General features: G+C 41.0%; 1 protein-coding gene and 1 long non-coding RNA gene across 2 annotated transcripts in view; one reads left to right on the forward strand and one right to left on the reverse strand.

Annotated features, from left to right (window-relative positions):
- coro2aa (coronin 2Aa) overlaps positions 1-7,500 on the reverse strand; it is a 142,990-nt gene that overhangs the window by 113,219 nt on the left and 22,271 nt on the right. The gene's annotated exons all lie outside the window — the stretch shown is intronic.
- Positions 4,408-5,329, forward strand: LOC133538607 (uncharacterized). The gene is made up of 3 exons (XR_009803054.1): positions 4,408-4,469; positions 4,540-4,605; positions 5,097-5,329. It is a non-coding gene; the product is annotated as an uncharacterized LOC133538607 (long non-coding RNA).

Below are 7,500 nucleotides of genomic sequence, written 5' to 3' on the forward strand. Positions count from 1 at the left end.
CGCTTTGTTGCTAAGGCGGCCGCCTTAACTAAAGTCTTAACAAGCTGCTCCGCTTAGTTTTGCCTCTGCCTCTGTCAGTAAGTCTCTACAACACCCAGCATTGTCCCACCCACAGAACCATCTGATTGGTTACACGCAGAACGGTAACAGCCAATCAGCAGTGCGTATTCAGAGCGCATGAAGTCAGTGCTCACGGCACAGGCAGAGAGCAGAGACGGTGGGGTGAGCAGATAGGTGTTTAGCAGGTAAGCATAAGGCAGCGGACTCTCCCCAAATTATAATAAACACCTCCCGGTCAACAACTACTAACATCACTATGAGCCCGTTGACGTTCTAGAAACAAGCGGCACCACAGCTCGCTCGAAGTCATTGAGGTGAAGGGTAATTAGCTTTTAGCATAACGTTAGCTCAATGTGTGGTGCGTGCGTGTTACGTCCAGCAAAGCCCTGTCTATCTTAGAGAAAGACAAGCATTATTGACCGACAGTTAACAACTAAGTTATTTCACTTTACCTTTTGTTGTGTTGATTGAGCTGTGTTGAAGCAGCAAAAAAGGACATTATGTCAAATGAAGAGTTTCTGTCTCTGATAGTTGATATAATAATGTAAGTGCATCATAGAGCCTACATGAACTCCACGGTGTTCAGGGATGAATAGTCTCTCCTACTGCTATTGTACTATTTTTTCAGCTATAGTTATATCAATCATTAGTAATGTAGCTGCCTACTTTTGAATGTCAGGGTCCCTGCTATCACGTTGATAAAAATATAACATTAACGTAGTAAAAATCAACTACAGACTTCCCAAATGCTGTAATAAATGAAGCATGATGAGTTGAGCATTTGTCAGCATGTGGCCCAAATTTTAACTCTTTTTTTTCAAACAGTTATTGCAAACACTTACTTACAGTAAGTCATTAATTTGACTTTGTAAGTCAATATTTTAGTATCTCAGGCAATTAGGACGGTTTTGTTTTTACTTAACGGAAAAAATAGCGAGATATATATCGTATATCGCCATTCAGCAAATGAAGTGGAAAACACAACCAAAAGTTGTAGGCTTCTTCACGCGACGAAGCTGGCCTACTTCACCGCAGTCTGTAGTCTATTGCCCTCCCAGGCTGTGGTGGCAGCGACGAGTTAGAGACGTGATGTTGACAGGCCGCATTACACCGATCCTTACACCCAACCACCCTGTTACCCCGGTCCCCCCCCTGGAGAGTCACCACCTTAACTAACACATTTTCTGGGAGAAACACTGCTCATCAAACACTTATTTGGAACATCCCACAGATGAACAGGCTAATTGGGAGCAGGTGGGTGCCATAATTGGGTATAAAAGCAGCTTCCATGAAATCCTCAATCATTCACAAACAAGGTGTAGTGTAATGCTCGCAGCTAAAAGCCCGATTATAGCGGAGATAGGCCCCAGCACCCCCCGCCACCCCGAATAGGACAAGCGGTAGAAAATGGATGGATGGATATATCTGAAAAGACAAAACCAATTTAAAGGCCTACTGAAATGAGATGTTCTTATTTAAACGGGGATAGCAGGTCCATTCTATGTGTCATACTTGATCATTTCGCCATATTGCCATATTTTTGCTGAAAGGATTTAGTAGAGAACATCCACGATAAAGTTCGCAACTTTTGGTCGCTAATAAAAAAGCCTTGCCTGTACCGGAAGTAGCAGACGATGTGCGCGTGACGTCACGGGTTGTGGAGCTCCTCACATCTGAACATTGTTTACAATCATGGCCACCAGCAGCGAGAGCGATTCGGACCGAGAAAGCGACGATTTCCCCATTAATTTGAGCGAGGATGTAAGATTTGTGGATGAGGAAAGTTAAAGTGAAAGACTAGAATTAAAAAAAAAAGACGAGGGCTGTGGGAGCGATTCAGATGTTATTAGACACATTTACTAGGATCATTCTGGAAAATCTCTTATCTGCTTATTGTGTTACTAGTGTTTTAGTGAGATTATATGGTCGTACCTGAAAGTCGGAGGGCTGTGGTGACCGCCAGTGTCTACGGTGGGAGGAGGTAAGAGGCTGCAGGAGGACGCAAGCTCCGCTCATGTCTACGGTAAGAGCAGACTTATTACCACAATTTTCTTACCGAAACCTGCCGGTTGACATGTGGTCGGGAACCGTGTTCGCTTGACCGCTCCGTTCCATAGTAAAGCTTCACCTTCGGGAATGTAAACAAGGAAACACCGGCTGTGTTTGTGTTGCTAAAGGCAGCTGCAATACACCGCTTCCCACCTACATCTTTCTTCTTTGACGTCTCCATTATTAATTGAACAATTGCAAAAGATTCAGCAACATAGATGTCCAGAATACTGTGTAATTATGTGATTAAAGCAGACTACTTATAGCTTGGATTGGGCTGGAGAAAAATGTCATACCGACGTTTTCAACAGGATACTTCGCGCGAAATTTACAATTGCAATTTAGTACACTAAAGCAGCCGTATTGGCATGTTTTGCGATGTTAATATTTCATCATTGATATATAAACTATCAGACTGCGTGGTGGCTAGTAGTGGCTTTCAGTAGGCCTCTAATGAACTATTTCTGTCATTGAAAGAGAAAACAAGCCGCTACACACTTGAATGAACGCTATCTCACCTGTTAGCAATGCTAATAACCATAGCGACTGTCGTCAAGGTGAGTTTCACTTTCCGCGGCTCAGGAGGGGGCGGGATTAGCTCGGCCTGGCTTGTAAACAACACACACACACACACACACACACACACACACACACACACACACACACACACACACGCCGCCGCTAATCAGATCTCCTCCATTAGCTAAATGCATTAATGCAAGAGTGATACTCAACAGACGCGCAGGGAGAGCGGCTAACGCACTTCCTGACGCTTGAAGAAAGCGAAATGGGGAAAAATAAACGCCCCTGTTAAAGACAACATGGCTTTACCATGGGGCCCGTGGCTTGATAGCATAAACTAGTCCAGGGGTTGGGAACCTTTTTGGCTGAGAGAGCCAAAAAGCCAAATATTTTAAAATGTATTTCCTTAAGAGCCATATAATATTTTTTTTAACACTGAACACAACTAAACGCGTGCATTTTTAAGTAAGACCAACATTTCTAGAGTATAATAGGTCTCTTATTCTTTGTAATAACATTGTTATTCTAAAGCTAACTGTGGAGGGGGTGTGGCCCGCGGGCCTGCAGCGAACTGGGGTGTTGCCAGGACCGGCCTTGAAATCAGCGAGAGCTGCGTAGATGGCCCACCTGGACCTTGTTATCTAATCACCTGTCGCTCTGTTATAAGCAGCAGCCAGGAGTAGAGACGGAGTTGGGGCTGGAGCCAGAGCGCGAGCGAGAACGAAAGAAAAAAATACAATTGCTGGAAAGCAACTGAGAGACTTATTGAAAAATAAAACAATAGTGTAACCCTGAAACGGGTTTTCATGTCGGTGCTTGGTGGTCTGAAGAACCCCCAGGAGGACAAGCCCCACACTAACCAATAATAAATAAATAACTTCTTAAAGCAACTTCTTGAACAGGTGCGGTAGCAAACGGATGGATGGACTAAAAATGCATGAGAATGTTTTATGTTTTGAACATTATTTTTAACACTTATTACAAGTGGAATCATTCATTACTTATCATGTTAAGCAATGTCAGCTCAGATTTATCCGAGAACCAGATGAAGTCATCAAAAGAGCGACATGCAACATGGGTGACAAAACCCCATTAAATATCCTCATTTAAATATCCTTTTAAAACCCCATTGAATATTCTTTCTAATTCCATCCATCCATTTTCTACCGCTTATTCCCTTTTGGGGTCGCGGGGGGCGCTGGCGCCTATCTCAGTTACAATCGGGCGGAAGGCGGGGTACACCCTGGACAAGTCGCCACCTCATCGCAGGGCCAACACAGATAGACAGACAACATTTACACTCACATTCACACACTAGGGCCAATTTAGTGTTGCCAATCAACCTATCCCCAGGTGCATGTCTTTGGAAGTGGGAGGAAGCCGGAGTACCCGGAGAGAACCCACGCATTCACGGGGAGAACATGCAAACTCCACACAGAAAGATCCCGAGCCTGGATTTGAACCCAGGACTGCAGGAACTTCGTATTGTGAGGCAGACGCACTAACCCCTCTGCCGCCGTGAAGCCCTCTTTCTAATTAAATATTCCTATTTAAATACATTTATTCAAATATCCTCTCAAAACCCCATTGAATATTATTTCTAATTAAATATCTTTCTATTTAAATATCATTTTACTTAAATATCCTTTCTATTTAAATAACCTTTCAAATACCAATTACATATCCTATTTATTTTCGTGTCTTTGCGTGCGTCATTGCGTCACACGGCCACATGATCGCGTGCGTCATTGCGTCACGCGGTCACGTGACCTTTTGCGGGAAGCATAAAATCCAGTAGTGGGCTGCTTCCAGGAAGAGCGAGAGGGACGTTGCTGCAGGTATGTGACTCGCTTTTGATGCTTTAATTATTAACTAATCTTTTAACTGAAATGTAATGTGGAACTGCAGGAGCAAACTACCGAAGCCGTGGGTCGTCGTGCGAGAGTGTTTAAGTGGGATTTATCTGCGGAATTGGTGAGTTGCATCTGTGTAGCTTAGCCGCTACATTCATTTTGAATGGAGCTGTTAGCATCTACTTATTTGTCTGTTTCTCTGAATATTGTCAACTGAATGAAACGTTAGCACTCTCAACAATTGTCTGATTTGTTTCTGGGTTGTGTTAATTGTTTGATGGTTGTCAGTGCTATGCATCCAATGCATTTTATGATGCAGTCCAGTCAACCACTGTCTGCTATGCACTTTATTTGTGGATGCAATTGGTAGATTTTGATATTATAGAATTAATATTTTGATATAAAAATGATTATATTATTTATTCTAATTGGAATCATGAATTATTGTACAATATTAAGAAATATACTTGCTATTTGAATACAGTAGTATTATTTAGTATTTAGTATCTGACTGTATTTTGTGTGTGCGCACTGGAAAATTGACTGGTCCTGCCCTTGTTGTACAGGACATGTTGGATGGCGAGCTAGACTGGTCCTGCCCTTGTTGTACAGGACATGTTGGATGGCGAGCTAGAGCCTGAACTAGAGTCTGAAGCTTTATGCCTGGAACCGAACCAACCGAACTGAATCCACGGGCGGCATAGCTCGGTTGGTAGAGTGGCCGCGCCAGCATCTTAAAGGGTTGCAGGTTCGATTCCCGCTTCCGCCATTCTAGTCACTGCCGTTGTGTCCTTGGGCAAGATACTTTACCCACCTGCTCCCAGTGCCACCCACACTGGTTTAAATGTAACTTAGATATTGGGTTTCACTATGTAAAGCACTTTTAGTCACTAGAGAAAAGCGCTATATAAAAATAATCCACTTCACTTCACTTCACCCAAGCGAGCCCCGGGCGGGTAGGAGGCTCCTCAGCAGCCGCTCTGTTTTTTCCCTTTGGTTTTCCATAAACGCAACGTGTTCATTTCCAGAGGTGGGTAGTAACGCGCTACATTTACTCCGTTACATTTACTTGAGTAACATTTAGGATAAATTGTACTTCTACGAGTAGTTTTTATGCAACATACTTTTACTTGAGTATATTTATAGAGAAGAAACGCTACTTTTACTCCGTTCCATTCATCTACATTCAGCTCGCTACTCGCTACTTTTTTTTATCGATCTATTAATGTTTGTTTTGGTTAATGACAGAGCTTCTAAGTAGGATCTACGCATGCCTGCATTTCACCAATCACATGCAGTCACTGGTGACGTTGGACTAATCAAACAGAGCCAGGCGGTCACATGACCGTCACACGTCGAATCCGACCTAAAAAGGTTGAAAAACGTATTGGGGTGTTACCATTTAGTGGTCAAATGTACAGAATATGTACTGTACTGTGCAATCTACTAATACAAGTTTCAATCAATCAATCAAAAGTGTAAAGGAAAAAAGACACTTTTTATTTCAACCGTACTTCCCGTCAAAAACCTAAAGACTGATCGCACAGTTCCTGTCTTCACAATAAAAGTGCCGCTCCATCGCGCCTGCGCTAACAAAATAAGAGTCTCCGAAAGTCAGCGCGAACAAACTAGCAAGCTACGGAGTTTGCCGCCAATGTATTTCTTGTAAAGTGTATACATTGTAAAGTGTATAAAAACAAATACGGAAGCTGGACAAATAAGATGCCAAAAACCAACAACTTTCATGTGGTATTAGACAGAAAAGAGGAACTTTTTTTCTCCTCCATTTGAAAACGTGGACGTCTGATTCCAATCAATGTGAGTCATCAGGATTAGGTAATACACCAACTTATATTCTTGTCTTCATGAAAGATAGGAATCTGTTAAACATGCATGTATATTCATTAAAACACCTTCAACATGTCAACAAAAACGGCTAAATAAATAAATATAAATTATATACTGTATATATAAATGTATATGTATGTAGATACATATATACAAATGTATATATATATATATATATGATATGTGTGTGTATAAATGATATGTGTGTGTATGTATATATGAGGTAGATCACCTCGACTCGGTCATTTACTAAGTAATTGATTAACGTTGAAAAACTTATTGGGGTGTTACCATTTAGTGGTCAATTGTACGGAATATGTACTGTACTGTGCAATCTACTAATACAAGTTTTAATCAATCAATCATTCAATCAAATCAATGAATGCCTACTGAGCCTATGGTGCTGTTAAGTTATTGTGGCTCAATGTGCCATTTTTTTATTTTATTTTAATGTATTATTATTTAATATATATTATTGTTTTAGTTGCTTAAGAGATATTCCTGGCTCTGAATTTGCTCATTGCTATTTTTATGTTTTTGTGCATTATTTGTTGTCGTAATCAGGTTACTCATCAGTTACTCAGTACTTGAGTAGTTTTTTCACAACATACTTTTTACTTTTACTCGAGTAAATATTTGGGTGACTACTCCTTACTTTTACTTGAGTAATACATCTCTAAAGTAACAGTACTCTTACTTGAGTACAATTTCTGGCTACTCTACCCACCTCTGTTCATTTCTGTCCTCCTCAACTTTCACATTTGCCGCGTTACCTTCACTAAAACCCCTCTGGACACTGCCACCACAACGTGGACTTTGCAAGGTCGTTTAATAAACTGTTGTGTTGCGCTCATACCATCTTTGGTAAAAACAAGGACTGAATCAAGTACTGTATCACATTGTAAATATTGAACGTTCTGTAATTTATGTTGAAAATGTGAATGGCCATTCCAATTTACATGTCTGTTTGTTGTTGTTTATTTTTCCTATAATTCTTTAATATAATTTGGTACCATTTAAACTTAAAACCTGTGTTCAGTCTTCATTACTCTCCATTCCTAGAGCTGAATTTAGTTTCTTCTGATCTAGCCCAGTTATATAATTCATTGTTTACTTAATACTTGTACAGTGCTTTACTTAAGTAACATACAGGCTACACACATCTGGC

Source organism: Nerophis ophidion, linkage group LG20 (assembly GCF_033978795.1).
Source record: "Nerophis ophidion isolate RoL-2023_Sa linkage group LG20, RoL_Noph_v1.0, whole genome shotgun sequence".
NCBI classification, from domain to species: Eukaryota; Metazoa; Chordata; class Actinopteri; order Syngnathiformes; family Syngnathidae; genus Nerophis; species Nerophis ophidion.